This window comes from Cetorhinus maximus, chromosome 20 (assembly GCF_964194155.1).
Source record: "Cetorhinus maximus chromosome 20, sCetMax3.hap1.1, whole genome shotgun sequence".
NCBI classification, from domain to species: Eukaryota; Metazoa; Chordata; class Chondrichthyes; order Lamniformes; family Cetorhinidae; genus Cetorhinus; species Cetorhinus maximus.
Window position 1 is genome coordinate 14,703,538 of NC_135898.1, and position 24,513 is coordinate 14,728,050.

The 24,513-nt window shown below is 41.8% G+C and overlaps 1 protein-coding gene across 50 annotated transcripts in view; it reads left to right on the forward strand.

Moving 5' to 3' along the window:
• The window catches only part of LOC144694882 (calcium/calmodulin-dependent protein kinase type II subunit beta-like), a 248,380-nt gene extending 245,510 nt beyond the window's left edge, over positions 1 to 2,870 (forward strand). For all 50 annotated transcript variants that reach the window (XM_078565546.1, XM_078565562.1, XM_078565579.1 and 47 more), the window contains one exon: positions 989 to 2,870. The gene's annotated coding sequence lies outside the window, so the exon portion shown is untranslated. The remainder of the gene's footprint in view (positions 1 to 988) is intronic.
• Positions 2,871 to 24,513: the final 21,643 nt, after the last annotated feature.

Here is a 24,513-nt window from a genome sequence, read left to right on the forward strand (position 1 = left end):
TTAAAGCTGTAATGGACTTTAAGCAAGTACAGAGATGAGGAAAGGGGGCAGGGAAGAGCAAAAGGATAGGTCAGTGATAGGGTGGAAGACAGGAGAGATTAACTTGCAGGAGGAATGATGGTGCAAGTCAAAAACAGGTGGTAATTGAACAAGTAAAGAAACAAAGGATAGTTTTAGAGAAGCTGTCAAACGGAATATCAAAATCATCAACCAACAGTTGCTGTTTAAAAAAATGGTGGCAGAGGTTCTGAACTCTTGAGCGCCATTGGAAATGTAAGAGGCAGAGGACAGAGTTGGGATTGGATCAGAAAAGTTGAAATCAATTCCCCTGCCGTTGTAATCTCTTCCCAGTGTAAACTTGAGGAACATCAACTGGGCCTTGATTTAGCCTTTTATAGCCTTCTGGACTCAACACCGAGTCCAATAATTTCAGATCAGAGACTCTGCTGGGTATTTTCAGCACATTCTGTTTTTATTTCACATTTCCAGAAACTACAGTGTTTTGCTTTTGTGGATTTCATATGGTATCCACATCTGATAAACACCAAGTTATTTGGGGAGACTCCAAATACCTGGTCAAGCTTTTAGTCCCTTCAAAACTCATCCTGTTTTTTTTCCACATCACAACCAGGGGTGACACTCGAGCACCATACATTTGAAAATGCATGGCATGTTGTCTGGTGTGACAGGCATGCCTGCATTTTAAAACCTGTATTGCTTTTGTATTTAAAACATGTGCCAAGTGCTCCAACTCAACTTCAGGGGTTTGCATTAAACACCACAGAAAAAAGAACGAAAAATTATTTTCTTCCTCATTCCTTTCAGTGCCATACTTAAGAGTCTGGTATACATAAACAGCTACTCCACTTTGATGTCATTGTATTTTCACCATGCTCTTGCTAGTCGACCAAGTTGCAAGTAAAATTGACTGCTGTTCACAAAAAGCTGGAAGAGCCTGCTTTTAACTTAGTTCAAAATTTCTCTGCAGAGCTGAAGAAGTTGGCAGAGTTCTGGCCCGAGCAAACATTCAAGCTGAGCCGCGACCTGGTGGCCTCTGAAGACCAGCGGTAACATGCACGTGTCCGCATGCACATTATGCTCCTGGTGGCTGCATAATTGTCACGTTCGTGGAACTATATGGTGTTTCTTTCAACTGTCTCAAGATGTAGACATTAACAAAAAAACAAAAAAATTTACAAAATCAAAAATGGCTACTGTATACGTACTTTATATAATTCACATTTGATGGCAGTGATTTGTACAATTCATTCAAAACATTTGCCAAAGCATGAAGGTTAAAATTTAATGGTGATCATCCTAATCTTGGAGGGTTAGTGTTCCATTTTATATTTTCTTGTACACTAAAGACGTGTCACTTATTCTTTTGAAAACTTAAGTTCTGACGTAGTTACACTTGACTCAGTGAAATTGTAAATGAGGCCCTGTCACAACCACTGATACTTTTGGATGGTTTTAAGGCAGAAGGCAGCCAATTGAACTAAGCGGCCAACACTTCATTCAAGTAGGCCTCACAACCACTTTTTAATATGTGGAAATAATTACTTCTGAAATAGTCTTCTGCCATCACCAAATTGTCACACAAGGTTGCTTTGGTGCAACTTGAGTATATGAAGAAACACAGCAACCTGATTTTTTTCATTTCTTATACCTTGTGTGTGCTGTATTGGGGGAAAAATAAGTAGCTTTGTTTATGGATTTTTCTCTCGTTTCATGTGAAATGTGTTGATTTGATATAACGACGTTCAAAGAAAAGGTTAATTTAAAAGGTAACAGGTACATCAGCTGAGATAAGTGATCTGTGAAAACTGAAGAGGCTCGGGAGAACTCCTCCCTGGTTCTATTCATTTAAGAAGTGAGTGAGTTAATTATATCATGTTGAAGTAGCAAGATCTAATTCGGTGTTCTTTACTGTTTTGTTATACTGTGCTACCAACTCTAGGGTTTAAAGAAAATCCTGTTGCCATTAGTTAAAATTGTATATGCATTTTTACAAATGCATGTTATATATTTATAGACGATAATTTTTGTGTTTAACTTGCCATGGGTTCAGATGATGTACTGAGCTTTATTGTTTTCAAATTGCACAGTCTTGGATGCGTGTTGTAATACAATCTGATGCCTGAGTTCAGTCTGGCTGGAAGGCCTCTCAGAAAGGCATGATCACTTTGTGGTTTCTTTGTTAAACTTGTGTAGGAAATAGCTTATTGAAATAGCCAAAAAAAATGTTTTTTTGCATGACATAATTAATCCTGTTGGTTTCCAAAATGATTGCCTGTAGAGCTCTACATTTGTCTTTCCCTCTCCTTTCTGAGCTTTGTAACGGCATAATACTTTTTTTGTCTGCTGATGTGTAATGGAAACCTGGTTTGCATGCACTCGATCAACTGCTTAACAATTTTGTGCAGGGGCTGTGGAAACGCATTGAGAGGGCTCCTCATCGTGTTTTTATGGATGTTTTAAACTAGACAGCTTAGGGGTCTTAAGTGTAATGAGCTGTGTGTGGATCATATTTTTTTATTTTTTTTACAAGGGCTGTGGAACCCATGAATTAAACAAATGAGTTTTACCTCATTTAATGCCTCGCGTGGCTTGAAGTGTGGAAATGCTGATGTTGCTGGAGATATTTTTACGGTTGAAAATGATGGACTATATTTGCTTTTTACACAGCAACTTGCCTGAATATGAAATGTGATTTTTTTTAATTATTCAAGTTCTCTGCAGTTGAAATTCTGTCAGGTCTGGTTTATATGAGGACAAAAATATTATGTTACAGGATGTGGTCTATGTGTTCCTCTCACCATTTAAAATTGTTGATTATGTTAGAAATAAAACTTGACATTATGACTAAAGTGTGAACTTACTGTTTTGTTAATGATTCATATTGTAATGGTGCTTTCTATCTATTGAAATTCAGCCTTTTTGCAGTCGAGAAGAGTGAGTTATAGACTTGGTATTCACCACAAAAATTCTGAATTCCAGCTGTTAGGTTAAAGAAAAGCAGTGAGCATGAGTCCTTCAGTATTCCATTACAGAGCAATATTTTTCAGGTACAGGTTTTGAATTTTTAACTAAAAGAAACTTACAAGCCCATCCACTTCTGCTGCATGTTGCCAATTATTACAATATCCCCACTGGAAGAAGGGGAAAGGGGAAGAATAAATGCAGTAAAAATACAGAACCTTTCAAAAACAAAAATACCTGGAAAAACTCAGCAGGTCTGACAGCATCTGCGGAGAGGAACACAGTTAACGTTTCGAGTCCGTATGACTCTTCAACAGAACTAAGGAAAAATAGAAACCTTATCACCCTGTTGAGGTGATAGTTGACCTGGGCTGGTCCTCATTATGCCAGTGAGCTCCTGATTTACGATCCAGCTGAGTTCACATATGGAACCTGAAGGGTAAGACACCTTTATCATTGATTTTCTGGTTTGTCTTCCTACTCACGCTTAGCTAACCCTAAAAGCCAATGCGTCACGGATAGCTTCAGACTCATTCTAGTTTATTTTCATTTTGTTGACTATTCCCTTGAATGCATTTGTGCTCAAGGCAGATATTAAACAGCTGAAGAGTTATTCTATCTAGATATTCCTTGAAGAAGAATCTATACAACAGCTTTCAAATCAACAGAACATCCCAAAATATTTGAGTCAGTGAATTTGGTTTGAAGGGTAGTCATTGTTCTTTCAAAACAAACAAAAAATCAATATACACACACCAACGTCACACAGAGTGGCTTTGAAAGAGCAGTTCATCTGACTTTTCTGGTAATGATTGGGAGATAAATGTTGGGTAGTATTGTGCTTCTCCCCTTCAAGTAATGCTATGGGATCTTTTATATCCACCTGAGTGTGCAGACAGGGTCTCAGTTCAACATCTCATCCAAAATGTAGCACCACTGTCTTCCATCATAATTAAATGACCAACATTATGTGGTCAATTCCTGGAGTTGTATTTGAACCTACAACCCCAGTGGTAATCGTGCTACCACTGAGCCAGGACTGACACTGAGAATAACTGTTTCTTTTACTAAGTGTCACCAACCTCCTTTTTTACAATAAGGTGCAATCAGTAATTATATTAATTAATGTTGGACTGTCGGACATGTAATATACTTAATCTGCACCCACAACGCACTGTTTTATGATAACTTAATGTGTTACATGTGCAGCCCAGCAGAGAGCACAACTTTTATCCCACCAGTTCAGACTCAAATATAACCCGAGTGACTGATACTAATGGTATCTTGGTTATTAAATTGCTGGCCACCCAACATCCCTTTCCTTCTTTGGCATCCATGTGATATTGTTAACGGTTCCCTCTCTGCAGAGACTGTCTACCACTCCCCTCAATATATCCAGAGCTGACTCTTTCTGGCCTTGCAAACTACTGCTCCGCGTCCCAACCTTACTGAAGACCTTGAATGTTGCTACCTCTGAAGTCCTTGCTCATCTTTCCCGCAACTCCACATTTGAGGGTGATGGTCGAGGGGTGTTTTTGTGACTGGATACCTGTGTCCAATGGAGTTCCACAGGGATCGGGGTCCCTTGCTGCTTGTGGTATATATAAATGATTTAGACTTGAATGTAGGAGGGTTGATCAGTAAGTTCGCGGATGACACGAAAATTGGTGGGGGTGGTAAATAGTGAGGGGGATAGCCTTAGATTAAAGGAGGATATAGACTGGCTGGTCAGGTGGGTGATAAATTTCTCCATTATCTTCCAAAGCCCTTCACGGTTGATTGTGTTGAAGACCTTGGTCAGGTCAACAAATTTCTGTTCTTTGCTTTCTCCTGAAGCTATCTAACTGCAAACGCCATATCAGCGGTTCCTCAATCTTTTCTAAAGCAGCACTGACTCTGGCAGCAGATCCTGGTCAAGATGCTACACTCAGCAGTTCACAAGGCTTCTGGCGAAGATTTTGCAGGTGATAGAGAGGAATGAGATTCCTCTTTGACAGTTGCAAGATTGGTGAGTTCCTTTCTGTTTGTACAGGTGGACAATGGAGGGATAGACTCATAGATGTTTATAGCACAGAAGGAGGCTATTCGGCCCATTGTGTCCGCACCAGTCAACAAAGATCTGACAACACTAATCCCATTTTCCAGCGCTTGACACATAGCCCTGGAGGGTATGGCAACGCAAGTGAATATCTAAATACTTATTAAATGTTACGAGAGTTTCTGATTCAACCACTCTTTCAGGCAGTGAGTTCCAGACTCTCACCACCCTCTGGGTGAAAAAATTTCTCCTCAGCTCCCCTCTTAGCCTACTGCTTCTTACCTTAAATCTATGCCCCCTGGTTATTGACCCCTCTACAAATGGAAAAAGTGCCTTTTGTACCTTGTATTCTTGTGGGATGGTTCCTTTCTCCCACACACTGTAGGAGTTCAGTGAGCTTCTTGACTAGGTATTGACCTCCTCAGCTAGGATAGTATCAGCCCCTGAAGATTTGCCACAAGACAGGAGTTTGATAGCATTTGTCATTTTTGAGTGTGGGAGGGTCACCAAGAGAACAGTTGATGGCAACCTGTGGCAGCCTGTTGATGCTTCTTCATTGGTGGAAGATGGTCAATTGAGAACATGGTTAAAATGCTCTGTCCAGCTTTCTGAAAGTTGGACTTTATCTGTCATCAATATTGACCCACCAGGACCAAGGATTGGTGATGAACCAGTAAACTGAGACCAGTAGACAGATTTTAAAGCATTGTAGACTAACATTATGGAACACAAAGACTTAGGGTTGAAAAATATATAGCTTTAAAAATAACTGTGCTTGGTGGTAGCTGGAAGGCTGAGGCTAGCAACAGAACCCCTGGATACAAATCTTACTCTTGTCCAGACACAGAGGTGACATTTGGACTTGAAGAGTACATTCAAAGCTGGGAGCATATGAAAGAATTATTATCTAGTGAAGTGCCTTTTACTCTCAATAATAAGAGGTTCTATAAGAATTACTCAGATTTTGACTTAATGATGGAATTTTAACAAATAAGCCTTTGACAAGGTCCCACATGGGAGACTTGTAAAGAAGGCAAATACACATGGGATACAGGGTAATTTGATAAGGTGGATTCAAAATTGGCTTAGTTATAGGAGACAGAGAGTGATGACAGAAGGATGCTTTAGTGATTGGAAGCCAGTGTCCAGTGGCATACCACAGGGATCTGTGCTAGGTCCCCTATTATTCGTCATTTATCTTAACGACATAGATGACTATATGGGGGGTAGGATTAGTAAGTTTGCGGATGACACAAAGATTGGACGGGTGGTTAATAGTGAGGTTGAGTGTCTTGGGCTACAGGAAGATATAGACGGGATGGCCAAATGAGCAGATAAGTGGCAGATGGAATTTAACCCTGAAAAGTGTGAGGTGATACACTTTGGAGGGAGTAATTTGACAAGGAAGTATTCAATGAACGGCATGACACTAGGAAGTTCTGAGGAACAAAGGGACCTTGGCGTGTGTGTCCATAGATCTCTGAAGAAGGAGGGGCATGTTAGTGGGGTGGTGAAAAAGGCATATGGGACACTTGCCTTTATCAATCAAGGCATAGATTACAAAAGTAGGGAGGTCATATTAGAGTTGTATAGAACCTTGGTGAGGCCACAGCTGCAGTACTGTGTGTAGTTCTTGTCGCCACATTATAGGAAGGATGTGATTGCACTGGAGGGGGTGCAGAGGAGATTCACCAGGATGTTGCCTGGGATGAAACATTTAAGTTATGAAGAGAGGTTGGATAGACTTGGGTTGTTTTCGTTGGAGCAGAGAAGACTGAGGGGCGACCTGATCGAGGTGTACAAGATTATGAGGGGGGTGGATAAGGAGCAGCTGTTCCCCTTAGGTGAAGGGTCAGTCACGAGGAGACACAAGTTCAAGGCAGAGGGTTTACGGGGGCTGTGAGGAAAAGCTTTTTTACCCAGAGGGCGGTGACGGTCTGGAATGCGCTGCCTGGGAGGGTGGTGGAGGCGGGTTGCCTCACATCCTTTAAAAAGTACCTGAATGAGCACTTGGCACGTCATAACATTCAAGACTATGGGCCAAGCGCTGGTAAATGGGATTAGGTAGGTAGATCAGGTGTTTCTCACGTGTTGGTGCAGACTTGATGGGCTGAAGGGCCTCTTCTGCACTCTGTGAAGTACTTCTGAAACATATTCCTTTCAGGTATGTGCCTGGTGGCATGTGGTTAGAGAGTTTGCATAAGACCTGAAAGGTGCTGGGTTCAAGTCCTGGCTAAGACCTTGGGCATAGATTAGGATTTAAAAAAAGGTTAGATTAATTAATTTAATGGTGGGGGTCAGTGAATTTAGCACGGAGTAAGATCAAATACAAACCCAATGATAACTGTAGGGAATGCCACCAGACACTGCTGGTTTTACCACTCTCCACAGCAAAAAAAAAGACCCACCAAAATCACAAACTGCAGCAACCATGGGATTTGAACCAAGCTTATTTCCCTTACTAAACCGCGTACACAAACAGCATTTTGGAACTTAAACTTAACATTTGAGTATCAGTTTAACGAGAGGATGAATATACTTGGAGATAATCTTGACCCTATAACAGCTCATGGTCAAATGGGTAGAGCACTAAAAATAACTATCTCAGAAAACAATTCTCCCATCACCATGGTTCAAATCTTTACTTATCTTGTAGTAATAAATTTCTGTACTTTTAAATTAAATTAGTACCATTAAATTGATAGTTAAATGCTGTATATCTCAAATTATTCCACTGTAGAGATGGAACTGTTTGACAATTCAACTCTCCAATCTTTGTGCACTAAAATCACCACTGAGGGAAATACAGGCATCCCTTGTTAGCAGGACACCTCCACTTATCAGGCTTCAGATCATAACATCATTGGCAGACAGGTCCGTCGAACTTCCACCTAGAACAGCTGAAAGCTTCCCATCTCACCAAATGCAAGGGGCAGCTATCTATACAATACTTTTACTTAATAAACAGATATTGTCCAGTTGTGCCTTTCTCCCACCATAAACTCATTGTGGTGTTGGTTCCGAATCAAGCTGACGCTCATGAGTCCTCAGTAATTTCCTGATTACGTTGTCCTTAATTTTCATATGGCTGTAACACAGGTTCAACAAATTCTGCTGCTGGCCACGAGGACAGACTGGCAGAAGATCTGTAAGGAAATAAAAGCAAAATGCTGGAAATCTGAAAAAAAACCAGTGCTGGAAAATCTCAGCAGATCTGGCAGGGTCTGTGGAGAAGGAAACAAAGTTGAGCTTTTGAGTCCAATATGACTTTTCTTCAGAACTTCTGTCAGGAAGGATGAGTCCAGTCTGATCAATTTAAAATCAAAGGTTTCTGTAACATGGCATGGTACAGTATTGAGGATGCCACTCCTCTGTTTGCCAGCATAAAATTCTAAAAAAGGGGAAGACTGCAGCTCAGGCAAAAGAAAAATTGATGTGTGACTCAGAGTTTTTTAAGGAACAGGTTAACGGACTGACTACAAGTTCAGAGTCTTTGTTATGTGGAAACCTGGTGGTGCAATACTTACTAATTACATTGAAATTTGATAATGGCAGTGATAGTTATGAATTAATAGGATAATTTGAACTGAACAGAACTGTTAATCACAGCAAACTGGTTGAAATCAGTGGAGGATGATTGAAATCAGACAGGTAATCACAGCGGGACAGGAAGAAGTCCTTATAAAGCTAAGCCAAGACAACGGTTGATCATGCACCTAACTAACTAAGCAATATCCAGAAGAGGAGGAGTGTGCATGAAGTCTTTCAAAAGCTGTTCTGTACATAAACCCCTGAAAAGTCCTACATAGCAGAACTCAGGAAAGAAGATATAAGAGATATATCAACAGAGAGGTCTCAAAATATGAAGACAAAAAATATGTATTGATTGGCAAAGTCCCAGTGAATTAAACAGGAAGATCTAAGTCAAAGATAACTCCTAAGTGACCTACAGATTGACCACTGAAGGGTGACTGTTTTGTATAAAATTCTCATAAAGGTGTTGGATTTTGTGTGAGATTGTGTCAATCATAAGTCTTGGTCCCTGAATCTAAGGAAGAAAAAAAATTGACAGGTTTGTGGAACATAACATAGAAGGCCCATCGTGTCTGTGCCAGCTCTTTCAAAGAACAATCTAGTTAATCCCATACGTTAGTCAAAGTATACTGCAAATTCATTCTCAGCAGCAGTTTTTTTTTTACTGACTATTGATGTTGCAGTTTCTACAGGATTTGCTATTTCCTGGCAGATTCAATTCTTATGGAATGACAGCTTACAGTCAAAAGCACAGCAATAATATTAGGTATAATATCTGGCATAAGATAGTATTTTGTTCTTAAATAGTTAACACAAGAACAGAAACATTGTATTTTTCAGAAATGGTGCAGGAATACACTTACATTAGAGACTCTTGGTCTGCCCACATGCATCCATTGAGATGACGAGATATCTGGAAAACCATAAAGTCCATTTCTGCAATCCCCATAAAGACTGATAACTTTAAAACAAAAGATGAATTACTCACAGTGACTGACAGAAATAACTCAAGGACAAAATTTCACTGTTTTAAGGCTTTTACTGTAACAAACTAAAATCAACGTAAATCAGACAATCTAAAAGACAATTAATACATTGAACTAAAGAAAAGGTACTTTCACAATAACTATCTAACACAATCATGAAACGTCTTCCAACTCCTTTCACTGTGCCCCACACATCTGGCAGATATATTGCGTTACAAGATCCAGTCTGAGGACAGTACCAGCTTTCCAGCAGGTGCACCTCTCCTTGCCATGCCAGGTCAAATCTTCTGGTGTCCTTCAAAAAGTGCCCCACTCAGCCTAGGTATACCAAAACTAACTTTCACCAGCTAGGCCCAACTCAGCAATGCCTTGTTCCCTAAATCATCAAAAGTCCCATCTGTTCCATCTTCTTTATGCCAAACAGAGAACCAGCTCTCATCAACATCCTGCTTGGTTACTTACACAAAAACAATCCTTCCCTGATCTTCACAACACTTGTATTGTCTTTTTCCCTGTGTCTCTGTATCTCTCTCCAAAAGCAGCTGTCTCTCTTCTGTGTCAAGGTGTGAAAACTGTCACTCACTTGATTTTTAATAGGTTTCAATCTGGGTTTCTTTTCCATGTCAACCAGATCACACAGGCCTGTCTCTGGGAAGAGGTTTTGTACGACCACCATTCCCCCTTTCCAGAATATTATGTTCATTAGCTTCTTGGATTTATTGCAGCTGGTTGGTGACATTCAGTGGAACCTGTCTTCAAAACAACTTTTTGTTATTTTAAAAGCAGGCAACAGACATTGCTGTCTCACCACGTGACCTGCTACAAGTCCAAAGTCCTTTTCCAAATAATTGGCCAGGTTAATTATACATCCTGTGTGATGACATTCACACCTTGAGAGTTTGAGACAGCTAGTCTTTATGTCTGAATGACCCATTCAATTTGAAACTATCCTTCTAAATTCGTCCCAAGAAAAGGCATTGAGTCAGCATCAGTCTGGGAAGTTCCTTTTGTTTCCTCTTGATATCGGAGAGTGTTTCAACCCACGACAGAGGTCAGGTGATCCTCGGGCAGCCACCTTTTTGTACCCTTTAGTGTTTTTTTAAAATATGAATTATTCACTGAAAGTTCATAATATACTGGAACATGAACCTTTGTTTCCGAGGTTCTTGGCAACATAACTTTCACATTTCAAAGTAATAACATTTCCAAAAGTGTCTCAGCTGGAAATATTGGTGAACAAAATCCAGTATCTTACATAGTGTTTACACCACATAAACTGGTCTTTCGACCCATCAACATCATGCCAATATTTCTGCTCCATACAAATCTCCTCTGACCCTTCTTCATCTATACCAATTCTTCTTCACTATTTCATGTGCTTATCTAGCTTCCCCTCAAATGCATCTAAAGTATTTGCTTCAATGATTCCATGTGCTAACAAGTTTCTCATTCTAAATAAATCTGGCCATAGAGGTTTCCCCTGAATTCTCTATGATTTCTTGGTGACTATCTTACATTAATGGGCCCTAAGACTTGCCTGAAAGTGGAAATACCTTTTTTTATCTTCTATCAAATTCTTTAATAACCTTAAAGACCTCATCAGTCTTCCTGTTTCTAGAAAAAAGACTCCCAACCTTTTCTGATAGATATAACCACTCAGTCCTGGTACCATTCCAATAAATCTTTTATGCACTTTCTCAAGCATCTCTGTATTTTTTTCATAATTTGGAAACCAGAATGACGCACAGTTCTCCAAGTATGGTTTAACCAAGGTTCAATAAAAGTTGAACATAATTTGTCTGCTTTCCAATTCTAGCCCTTTAAAAATGAACCCTAGTGCTTTGCTTGCTTTTTATTTAAGTTGCCTTTTTCACCTTTGTGACTACTTTTAGTGGTCTGTGTATCTTAGTGATCTGTGGATCAGGCTGTTCCGATACTCATGTTCAAAATACAGAAGATTGGCGGGCGAATTCGCCCTCAAAACCTTAGAAGTAGTCCATGAAAAATCAAATCCAGGGACAGAATCTATGATTGGAGGAGCAACAAGTGTGGGAGCTAGGGAATCTAGATGGAGCTGGAGTAGTGAGCATGGAAACAATTCTCTTCAGAGCAGAACATTAGAACTTTGGAGTCAGCGACTAGTTGACACTTCTTTTCCTTTCATTAGGATTATTTATTTTTTTTAAATATTTTGACAGTTGTGTTTTTTATTGATGAGGGATAGGGATGAGGGGATCATCACTGGCCTGACTCTTTTTAAAAACTATTTATAAATAAACAGTCCCCTCATTATTTCGATGTGAAAAAAAGAGAATTGGGATCTTGGCCATCGATGGATATGGAGGAGAGAGGGAGGTCAAGATGGCTGCAGATCAAGTGCAGGTAAAGCATTTCTGACTGTGTCTGTGAGGCAGAAAGAGAATTTGAGAGGGAAAAAAAGAGAGAGAGAGAAAGAGAGAGGAGAAGAAGAGAAAGTGATGCTGGGGAAGGTGAGGGAATTATTGGGGGGAGAAAGAGGCCTCTCAGAGCAAGAGCGAGAGGGTACAGGCACTTTTACACTTACAGCTTATTTTATTTATTTATGTAAACGATTTCCCAACTTTTTTTTTAAATGTTCGGTTTTCCTTCAAAAACCCTCCTCCCGAGCCTTGTTTTAAAAGTTTATAAACTCCTGATGGAACGATGATAACCAAACAAAAAATAAAAAAGTTAAACCTTTTCAATGGTTTCCTTCCTTTTTTCATATTTGTCCAATTAATTATTTTCTGAGTAGTTTAATGTAGAGAGATCTGGGGTAGAGGGAGAAAAAATATTGTGGTGAAAATCCAATTCTTTTGTTCCTCTTAAGTTTCTCCTTAAATGTTTCTACTATGGAAGTGCCTGCCTGCATACAAGCTTTTTTTTGGCTGTCCTTGTTCACATTTTCTTTTTAACAAATCTTTTGATGTCTAGCAACAGTTGAGAGTCTAGTCGATCTTGAAGAGCCCAACCTTCCAGGTCTTGAGATTGCTTTAATATTAATTACTGGCGATGAAGATTGGGTTGGGAGTGGTGAATGAAGGAAATCTGGTTAATTGTTGTGGAATGTTTGGCCACCTGCCCAGCACCAAGTCTCTCATTTCTTTAATATTCTTTAATGGAGGCATAGAGCGAGTTTTCAAATTCCTGCTTTGAGGACAGTTTGGTTTCCAATTTAAATCTTTAGATCTGCTTTACCTTCAACCTGAAAAGCAAAAGGTAGCCCTAAAGAAAATCTCAAAAAGAGCCCTCAAAAAAATATTATTTTGACCCCCGTCCTTGACCCTATTTAGATACTTAGTTTCCAAGGACTACGTGACCACTTTTTTCTTCTTTCCAAATGCAATATGCCACACTTATCTAAATTGAGGCTCATTTGCAATTATACGGTACTACAATTCTGCAAATTTATCATTATAGTAACGGGACATTATCTGGACAACAGCGCTCATCCACAAAAACACAATGCTGTACTGGGACAAAAATAGCGCAATATAAATGCAAACTGTTGTTTTTTACAGGTTGAGTTCTGCTCAGTGTAACTGGAACAAGTCTGAGTACAGTACAACAACACCTTGCTTAATGCTGATCCATCCAACGTTTTCTCATTATATCAATGTCATGATGTTTGCTCTTAAGTCACTCCCAAACCCCTCAGCGACCATATCATCATTCTGCTCATTAGAACATAAGAAATTGGAATAGGAGTGGGCCATTTGGCCCCTTGAACCTTTTTCTATAATTCAATAAGAGCACGGCTGATCCAATTGTGGCCTTAACTCCACTTTCTTGCCTGTCCCCCATAACCCTTGACTCTCTTGTCAATCAAAAATCTATCGAACTCCACCTTGAATATATTCAATGACCCGGCCTCCATTACTCACTGTGGAAGAGAATTCCAAACGCTAAAGACCCTCTGAGTGAAGAAATTCTTTCTCATCTCCGTCTTAAATTGAAGACCCCTTTATTGTGAAACTGTGCTCAATAGTTGTAGATTCTCCGAGAGCCTGTCAAGCCCCTTCAAAATCTTCTACGTTTCAATAAGATCACTCTCATTCTTCTAAACTCCAATGAGCATAGACCCAACCTGCTGAACCTTTGCTCATAAAACAACCCCTTCATTCTAGGAGTCATCTAGTGAACCTTCTCCGAACTGTTTCAAATGCAAGTATATCCCTCCTTAAGTGAGGAGACCATAACCGCACGTATACAGTATGGTCTCACCCTGTACAGTTGGAAGTACACTTCTCTACTTTTAAGCTCCATCCCCCTTACAATAAAAGCCAACACTCAATTTGTCTTCCTAATTACTTACTGTACCTGCATGCTAACATTTGTGATTCATGTATAAGAACATCCAGATCCCTTTGTACCACAGCATTCTGCATTGGCCTTCCATTTAAATAATAATTTCCTTTTCTATTTGTCCTGCCAAAGTGGACAACCTCACATTTTCCCACATTATCCTCCAACTGCCAAATATTTGCCACAATCTATCTACAACATTTTGCAGACAGAATCACAGAATCTTTACAGTGCAGAAGGAGGTCATTCAACCCATCGAGTCAGCAATGGCTTTCTGAAAGAGCATTCCACCTAGTCCTGCTCCCCTGCCTTATCCCCGTAACCTTGCACATTACTTCTTTTCAGATAGCAATCCAATTTCATTTAAATACTTCGATCGAACCAGCCTCCACCTCCCTTTCAAGAAGTTCATTCCCGACTCCAACCACCTTCTAGGTGAAAAATTGTTTTCTCACATCACATTTACTCCTTTTGCCAATTACTTTGAATATGTGCCCTCTAGTTCTTGATGTTCTCTTGAATGGGAATAGTTTCTCACTATTTACCCTATTCATACCCCTCAGGATCTTGACTACCTATCAAGTCTCCTCTCAGCCTCTCCAACCTATCCTCGCAGCTACAGTTCTTCATTCCGGGAATCATTCTTGTGAATTTCCTCTGTACTCTCTCCAATGCCTTCACATCCTTCCTCAAGTATGACGTCCAGAACTGGACGCAGTGCTCCAGATGAGACCTAATTAGTGCCTTATATAAGTTCAACATGACCTCCTTACTCTTGTACTCAATGCCCCTATTAATAAAGCCTAAGGTACTATATTCTTTATTAACTACTCTCTCAACATGCTCTGCCATCTTCAATGACCTGCGTAACATACACCGAGGTCCCTCTGTTCCTGCACCTCCTTTAGAGTCTCCCCCTTTATTTTATACTGCCTCACCATATTCTTCCTGCCAAAATGGATCACCTCACACTTCTCCACATTGAATTTCATCTGCTACTAGTCTGCCCAATCCACCAACATGTCAATGTCCTTTTGAATTTCAAGACTATTTTCATCACAGTTGACATTTCCAATCTTCATATCAAATGAAAATTTTGAAATCATGCCTTGTACACCACAGTCTAGGTCATTAATATATATCAGGAAGAGCAAGGGTCCCAACTGTGACCCCTGAGGAACTCCACTACAAACCTTCTTCCAATCTGACAAACAACCATTTATCACTACTCTGTTTCCTGTCACTCAGCCAATTTCTTATCCAAGTGCCTACTTTCCCTATAATTCCATGACCTAGAATTTTGCTCACAAGTCTGCTATGTGGCACTGTATCAAATGCCTTTTGAAAATCCATATACATCACATCAACAGTGTTTCCCTTATCAACCTTATCCATTAGCTCCTAAAAAAACTCCAGCAAGTTAGTTAAACATGATTTTCCCTTAATGAATCCATGTGGCTTTCCTTAATTATCCTGCACTTGTCTAAGTGACTATTGATTTTATCCCAAACTATAGTTTCCAGAAGTTTCCCTACCACTGAAGTCAAATTGACTGATCTGCAGTTGCGAGATTTATCCTTGCACCCCTTTTTGAACAAGTGTGTAACATTCACAATTTTCCAGTCCTCAAGACTGGAAGATTATCACTTGAGCCTCTGAAATTTCCACTCTCACTTCCCTCAGTACCCTTGGATGCATCTCATCTGGTCCTGGTATCTTAGCTATTTTAAGTAAAGATAGCCTTTCTAATGTCTCCTCCTTCTCAATTGTAAATTCTTCTAGTGTACCAGTTACCTCCTCTCTCACTTCGGCCTAGGTAGCATCTTCTTCCTTTGTAAAGACAGATGCATAGTACTCGTTCAATACCTATTCACTAATTCTCCAGCTTCCACATGCAAGTCGCCTTTTTTGTCCCTAATCTTTCTTTTATTATTTACATGCTTACAGAAGACCTTGGGATTCCCTTTTATGTTAGCTGCCAGTCTCTTTTCATGCTCTCTCCTTGTTTTTCTGATTAGTTTCTTCACTTCCCCTCTGGTCCTTCTATATTCAACCTGATTCTCCATTGTATTTTCTACCTGACATTTGTTGTAGGCGTGTTTCTTCCTTTCATTTTCACCTCTATCTCTCTCGTCATCCAGGGTACTCTGCATTTATCTGTCCTACCTTTTCCCTTCAAGGGAATATACCTTGACATTGCCTACAATACCTTTACTTTGAAGTTGGCCCATTGTTCAGCCACCATCTTTTCTGTCAACATTTGATTCCAACTCACTTGACTCAGATGCATTCTTATCCCATCAAAGTTGGCTTTCCCCCAATTCATTATCCCTCCTCTGGATTGTGCCCTGTCCTTTTCCATGACCAACCTAAACCTTATGACACAATGATCACTGTTCCCTAGAGGCTCTCCCACTGATATTTGATCCACTTGGGCCAACTCATTCCCCAGAACCAAGTCCAAAAGTGCATGTCCTCTTGTTGGAGCAGAAACACACTGCTGCAGAAAATTATCTTGAACACACTGCAGGATCTCTCGCCCCTCTTGTCCCTTTGTACTACTCCTAGCCCAGTCTATATTTGGATAATTGAAGTCCTCCATTATAATTACTATATAATTCTTGCACCTCTCTGTAATTTCCTTGCAAATTGGTTTCTCCACATCCCTTCCACTAGTTGGTGGTCTATATACTACACCAATCAATGTTATTGCACCTTTTTCATTCCTTACCTCTGGCTAGACAGATTCTGTCCTTGACCCCTCTGGAACATCCTCTCCCTCCAGTACTATAATTACATCTTTAATCAATGCCACTCACCCATCACCCCTTTTCTTCCTTTCATCCTCTCCGAAACACCTTGAACCCAGAAATATTTAACACCCAGTCCTGCCTTTCTTTAAGCCAGGTCTCTGTTCTTGCAATAATATCATAATTCCATTTGTCAATCTGTGCCTGCAGTTCACCAATCTTATTAGCCATACTCCGTTCATTCACATATATGCACATTAACGCTGATTTAAGCTTTTTTACTTTCCCCCTTATTCTGACCCCATCTAATGACTTATTATTGTCTACTCTAATTTTATCAAACTCTTCAATAATCCTACCTACCTTGACAGCACACTCTGATATATCCTTATTATCAGTTGATACTTCTCTACTTCCCACTGCCAGTTTCCTCTCCTCTCCAATCTGAAATTCCCCTCAGGTTCGCATCACCCTGCCAATCTAGTTTAAACCCTCCCCAACACTAGTAAACCTCCCTGCGTGTACATTAGTCCCAGTCCTGTTAAGGTGTAACCCGTCCTTCTTGTACAGGTCCCACCTGCCCCAGAACTAGTCCCAATGCCTCAAACATCTAAAGCCCTCCCTCCGACTCCATTTCTCCAGCCACATGTTGAACCGTTCAATTTTCCTATTCTTATGCTCACTAGCACATGGCACTGGGAGTAATCCGAGATTACTGCTCTTGAGGTCCTGCTTTTTAATTCCCTTCCTAACTCCCTAAAATCTGCTTTCAAGACCTCACCCCTTTCCCTACCAATGTCATTGGTCCCAATGTGGAACAGGACCTCTGGCAGCTCACCCTCCCCAAAAGAATGTCCTGCAGGCACTCTGTGACATCCTTGACCCTAGCACCAGGGAGGCAACATTCCATCCTGGAGTCATGTCTGTGGCTACAGAAACGCCTGTCTGCTCCCCTAACTATGGAATCCCCTACTACTATAGCATTTTTACTCTTCCTTCTCCCCTCCTGTGCAGCTGAGCCACCTGTGGTGCCATGAACTTGGCTCTTGCTACAGTCCTCTGAGGAACCATCTCGCTCACCAGTATTCAAAATGGAAAAGCGGTTAGAGAGCAAAATAGCCTCAGGGGATTCCTGCACTACCTGTCTATTTCTCTGGCAGTCACCCATTCCCTCTCTGCCTGTGTACTTCTTAGCTGCGGTGTGACCACCTCTCTTATTGTGCTATCCACATAATCCTCAGACTTGCAGATGTACCACAGTGACTCCAGCCGCTGCTCGAACTCTGCAACTCAGAGCTCAAGTTTCTGTAGCTGGTGACACTTCCTGCAGGTGTAGTCATCGAGGGTACTTTGTGCCTGCATGACTTCCCACATCCCGCAAGATGCACATTACATATGGCCAAACTGCACTGACATACCTTAAACTTTATATAAAGCTTTTACTACAGTATTTATTTACCAATTTATTTTTAAAATTTTTTAAATTAATTTAGAATAATTCCTATGTATACTACAGTTACAGTGCTTATTAAATTCTAGTACCACCCACAAATACAACTAAAGGTTGTCATTTCTTAATTACACAGGTACGTGTTTTAGGACTCGTGCATTTTTCAATCTCCTGACTACTTCTCCACTTGCCCTGTTTTCAACCTCCTGACTGCCTCCACTCGTGCTGTTTTCAATCTCCCGACTGCCTCTCCACTCGCACTGTTTTCAATCTCCTGACTGCCTCTCCACTCGTGATGTTTTCAGACTTCCAACTGCCTGTCCACTTGCGCTGTTTTCAGACTCCTGACTACCTCTTCTCTCACGCTGTTTTCAATCACCTCCTCCTCACAACTTGCTTTATCTATTTTAGTATCAACAGCAAATTTGGCCACAATACAGTCATTAATATAAATCATAAATCATTGAGGCCCCAGCATTGATCCCTGTAGCATTCCACCAGCTACAGTTTGCCAAATTGAAAATAACCCATTTATGCCAACTCTGTTTCCTCTTAGACAATCCTTTATCCATGATCATATATCACCCTCAACGCCATGAGCTCTTATCTTGTGTGATAATGTGGCAATTTTTCAAATGCCTTCTGGGAATCCAAATACAATACTTCTACTGGTTCTCCTTTATCTACCCTGCTTGTTACATCCTCAAAGAACTCAAATAAATTTATTAAAACATGATTTCCCTTTCACTAAACCATGTTGACTGCCTAATTATATTATGATTTTCTAAATGTCCTGCTACCACTTCCTCAATAATGCATCCCAACATTTTTCCCAAAGATCGATGTTTGGCTACCTGGCCTATAGTTTCCGACTTTATCGCTCTCTCCACCCTTGAATAGAGGTGCTACATTTGCGGTTTTCCACTGTGCTGGGACCATTCCAGAATCTAGGGAATTTTGGAAGATTACAACCAATGCATCCGCAATCTCTGCAGCCATTTCTTTTAAGACCCTAGAATGCAGGCCATCAGGTCCAGCAGACTTGTCAGCCTTTGTCCCATTAGTTTTCCCTTGACTTTTTCTCTAGTTATCATGATTATTTCAAGTTTCTCCCTCCCTATTATAAAGATTCCTTCTGTGTTTTCTGCTGTGAAGGTAGATACAAAATACTTGTTCAAGTCTCTGGCATCTCTTTATTCCCCTTTATTAGTTCCCAGTTTCATCCCCTATGGGACCAACACTTATTTTAGCTACTCTTTCCCTTCTTATATACCTGTAGAAACTTTTACTGTCTGTTTTTGTATTTCTCACTAGTTTTCTCTTCTACTCTAATTTCACTGCCTCACACCCACACTGCTTCCACCCCACTTGCTGACTCTCACCAGCCCTGCTAAGGCCCTACTCACTGTTTTGTTACCACCCTGCTTCGGCCCCACTCACTGCCTCACTCCGAATGTCCAAAAGAATCATCGATCTCTGTTTTCACATCTAGGTAACAGAACCTAGAGGAAAACTCGTGAGACATCAGAGAGAAAATCACTGGAGATCAGGGGAAAGACCTCTCACTCTCCCCATTCCCTCTCTGCCTCTTCCCATTCCCTCTCTCACTCACTCTCTCGCAATTCCTCCTCTCCCTTCCTATTCCCCATTCCCCACTCTGTCTCCCCATTCTCTCTCTCCCCTCCCATTCTCTTTGTCATTCTCTCGCCCCATTCCCTTTCTCTGAACCCTTCCCTCTCTATCTCGTTCCCCTATACCCTCTCCCTCTCGTCCATTCCTTCTCTCCCCGATTACCTCTCTCTCACCCATACACTATCGCTCCTACCCCATTCCCTCTCTCAACGAATTCCCTCTCTCTTTCTGTCTCCCCATTTCCCTTTCTCTGTCTCCCGATTACCTATCGCTCTCCCTCTGTCTCCTGATTACCCCTCGCTCTCCCTCTCTCTGTCTTCCGATTACCCCTCACTCTCCCTCTCTCTATCTTCCGATTACCCCTCACTCTCCCCGTCCCCTCACTCTCCCTCTCTCTCCCCGTCCCCTCACTCCCCCTCTCTCCGTCCCCTCGCTCACCCTCTCTCTCTCTCCGTCCCCTTGCTCTCCCTCTCTCTCTCTCTCTGTCCCCTCGCTCTCCCTCTCTCTCTCTCTCCCCGTCCCCTCGCTCTCCCTCTCTCTCCCCGTCCCCTCGCTCTCCCTCTCTCCCTGTCCCCTCGCTCTCCCTCCCCGTCCCCTCACTCTCCCTCTCTTTCCCCGTCCCCTCTCTCGCTCTCTATCTCTCCCCGTCCCCTCACTCTGTCCCCTCTCTCTCCCCATCCCCTCGCTCTCCCTCTCTCTCTCTCCCCGTCCCCTCGCTCTCCCTCCCCGTCCCCTCGTTCTCCCTCCCCGTCCCCTCGCTCTCCCTCCCCGTCCCCTCGCTCTCTCTCTCTCCCCGTCCCCTCTCTCTCCCCATCCCCTCACTCTCCCCATCCCCTCGCTCTCTTTCTCTCTCTCCAATTCCTTCTTTCTCGCTCGCATTCAAGAATCAGATGCAGGAGTCGGCCATTCGGTCCCTCATACCTGCTCCACCTTTCATTTCGATCATGGCTGATCTGATTGTAACCTCAACTGCATATTCTCACTGTTAGGGGGAATACAGTTCTAATTTATTGAAAGGTAATTACTTAAAAACCCAGCTAGTCAGTGCCGTCAAGTACATTAACAATTAGAGGTTACCAGATGAACTTAGGGCCTGCAATCATCATACAGGACCTGGGAGCCAGACTGGAGACAGAGAAAAAAACAAGATAGATTAAGTGTGCTCTTCAACAGATAAGGAAAGGACAGCTGGTACCAGCTCAGGTAAGGGGAGAAGGCTCTGCCTGGGTGAAAGGGGATGTATGTACCTGGAACCAGAGATATCTGTTTAATGTAAACCTATATGCTGACGAGATTGGAATTTGAACAATGTCCTCATGTGTGACTAGTAATGTATAAATATGCTGAATACTTGTAATTTAGCAGAGTGCTACCTCAAGCTGCTTTGAGGTGGTTTTCTCCTTGCAATTGCTCAAATAAATGAACGTGCCCTGTACCTGTGCCTCCTGTGGTTCGTTTGTCAAAGATACCACAACACCACCTACCCACGATAACCTTGCTTATGAAAAATCTATCGAGCTCTGCCTTAAAAATATTCAAAAAGACTCTGCTTCCACTGCCTTTTGAAGAAGTGTTCCCAACAATCAGGACCCTCTGAGAAAAGAAAAAATCTCATCTCTCTTAAATAAGCAATCCCCTATTTTTAAACAGTGACCCCTAGTTCTAGATTCTCCCACAAGAGGAAACATCCTCTCCATACCCACCCTGTCAAGGCCCCTCAGGACCTCATGGTTTCAGTCGTCACCTCTTGCTCTTCTGAACTTCAGAGGATACAAGCCAAGCCTGTACAACCTTTCCTCCTGCAAAACACCAACCTCCCCACCCCCTGATTCCTGGTATTAGTCTAGTAAACCTTCTCTGAACTGCTTCTAACACATTTACATCCTTCCTTAAATAAGATGACCAATACTGTACACAGTACTCCAGATTTGATCTCACCAGTGCCCTGTACAACTTAAGCATATTCTCCCTACTTTTGTATTAAATTCCCTTCACAATTAGCTTTCCTAATTACTTGCTGTACCTGCATACCCACCTTTTGCGATTCATGCACTAGGACAGAATCTCGGAGCTGTGCAATCGTTGACCACAGACACACACAGAAACACACACACACACACACCTGCTTCCAAAACCCAGCTTCCTGTGTAAAAAACAGAAGGTTCCTTTATCCCTTATTCTACACCAGGAGAAAATACATCTGAGACTTAACACACCCTACTGGCAGGTTTCTTATATAACACTTCTTTTTACCTAAAATGTCTTTTAACAAAAAAGCATAAACATTAAACACAAACATCACATCTCCTCCCCCTTTAGCCAGGAACAAAATCGGTCAAATGGTTTGCAGATTCGCTTTGGTCCAGAGAAGAGTGTCAGCTCAGGTAACGCAGTTTGTTTGCTTAGAAATGGGAGGTTTTGCTGTTCCACTTGTCTCTCTTCAGGTTCGACAGTTGCAGCTACAGGTGTTACAAGTTTCTCAGCTGGGTTTCACCAACTGGAGCAGATATTTCCCAGAAATCATCCATTGTCACTGGAGATCCCTGGAAATTTGGTTCCATGGATTTGACTTCCCTAATCTAGCCAGTGTATCTCTTCCAGATTCCACAGGGAGATTCAACATCATAGGTCAGAGGTCCTTGACGCTTGATGATTCTTCCCAGGAGCCACTTTGATGTTCCACAATAATTTCGGACCCAGTCAAACTGATTCAGATTAAACTCACAAGCTGGTTTATTTGTGTCATGTGACCTTGTCCGGTCACGTTGCCTTGAACCAATCTTTCCTTTCAAATCTGGACATAATAAATCTCTCTGGTACACAGTCGTCTTCCAAACATCAGCTCAGCAGGAGATATGTCTGTTGTTGTAAGTGGAGTGTTACGATACATCATCAAAAAATTCTTCAGCTTCAACTTCCAAACTGTTTGCGTCCTCCCCTTCAATATGGCCGTTTTGAATGCCTGGGCAAAGCACTCCACTTCACCATTTGAGGATGGTTGGTCAGGCGAAATGAGAATCTGCTTGATCTCATTGTTTTTTAGGAATGTTTGAAATTCACATGATGTGAACTGTGTGTCTGACAATGGCACAATCTGCTCTGGCAATGCAAAAGTAGTGAATACATTCCAGAGAGTGTCAATGGTCTTTGCTGAATTAGCCAACTTCATGGGAATAAAATGAGGCCACTTTGTGGGAGCATTCACGACAATCAGGAACGTATGTCCGAGAAGTGGTCCGGCAAAGTCCACATGGAGTCTCTGCCATAGTTGGTCAGGCCAAACTGACGGATGTAATGGGGCAGGTGCAGAAGAAAACTTCATTTCTTGGCATGGAAAGCAATCACTGACCATGCCTTCAATGTCTTCAGTTCTGTCTTTTCACTTTTTTTGTAACCTTTAGCCTTATTTGCTGGTGCAGTCTGAGGTTTGTACACTCTGGCCCTTTCTGCCATGTTCTGATCATCATTTCCCTTAATCCTACCTTGCTCTTTTTCCCTTGTCTTCTCTGTTTAATTTATCTCATCTTCCCAAACTTGATCCCTTGCTCCCACTTTTTAGTTTAAAGCTCTTTCTGCTGCCCTAATTATACAACTCACCAGAACATTGTCCCAGCATGGTTCAGGTGAAGAACATCCCAATGGTACAGTTCTCACTTTCCCCAGTACTGGTGGCAGTGCCCCATGAATCCAAACTCATTTCTCCCACACCAATTTTTCAGCCAAACATTCATCTCTCTAATTTTATTTACCCTACGCCAATTTGCTCATGGCTCAGGTAGTAATCCAGAGACTATTACCTTTGAGTTTCTGCTTTTTAATTTTTCCCCTAGCTATTCTTATTCCCTCAGCAGAACCTCTTTCCTAATTCTAAATATGTCATTGATACCTACATTGACCACAACCACTGGATCCTTCCTCTCCCACTGCAAGTTTCTCTCCAACCCAGAGCAAATGTCCCGAACCCTGGCATCAAGCAGGCAACAAAGCCAGCTGGACTCCACTCCTGGCTGCAGAGAACTGTCTATCCCCCTGACTATACCGTCCCCAACTACTACTACATCCCTAGTACCTCCCCCGACTTGAATGGCTTCCTGTACCATGGTGACATGACCAGTTTGCTCATCCACCCTGTAGCCACCACCTTCACCCTGACAGGCTGCAAGAACCTCAAACCTGTTGGACAATGGCAAAGGCTGAGGCTCCTCCGCTTCTACCTTCTGGGTCCCCTTATCTGCCTCACTCGCGGTCACACCCTCCTGTCCCCGACCAAACCAGAAGGCCCTAAGCTAAGGGATGTGACCATCGCCTGGTACAAAGTGTCCAGGTAAACTTCTCCATGTTACAACACTCCCTCCCTGATGTATCGCCCTGTCTGCAGCTCAGCTTCCAGCTCAATTACTCTGCGCCAGCATTCTTCCAGCCGCAGGCACCTACTGCAAACATGTCTGCCCCGGATCACCTGGGTGTTCAGGAGCTCCCACATTCTGCAGTCGCAACACATCAGCTGTCCTGCCATCTTTATATTGTGTTTAATTAATTTATAATTAATAAACACTGCTACTTCCATAACCTTCACTACTGCTAGTAAGCTTTATGACAACTCATAACGACTAATAAATTACATGAGTTCTGAAGATAAACGAACAAAACATTCACCAACCAATAACTCATCTGTTTTCCTGTGGCAGCGCACTTTGATTTCTCCCAAAACGTGGCCACTCCAGTCCATAGGCTGGGTTGGATTGCTCTTCTAGGTGGCGGTGACTGTGTCCGGGTCCCCTTTTCGCCTGCTTTCTCTCCCCCATTTACTCTCTTTCC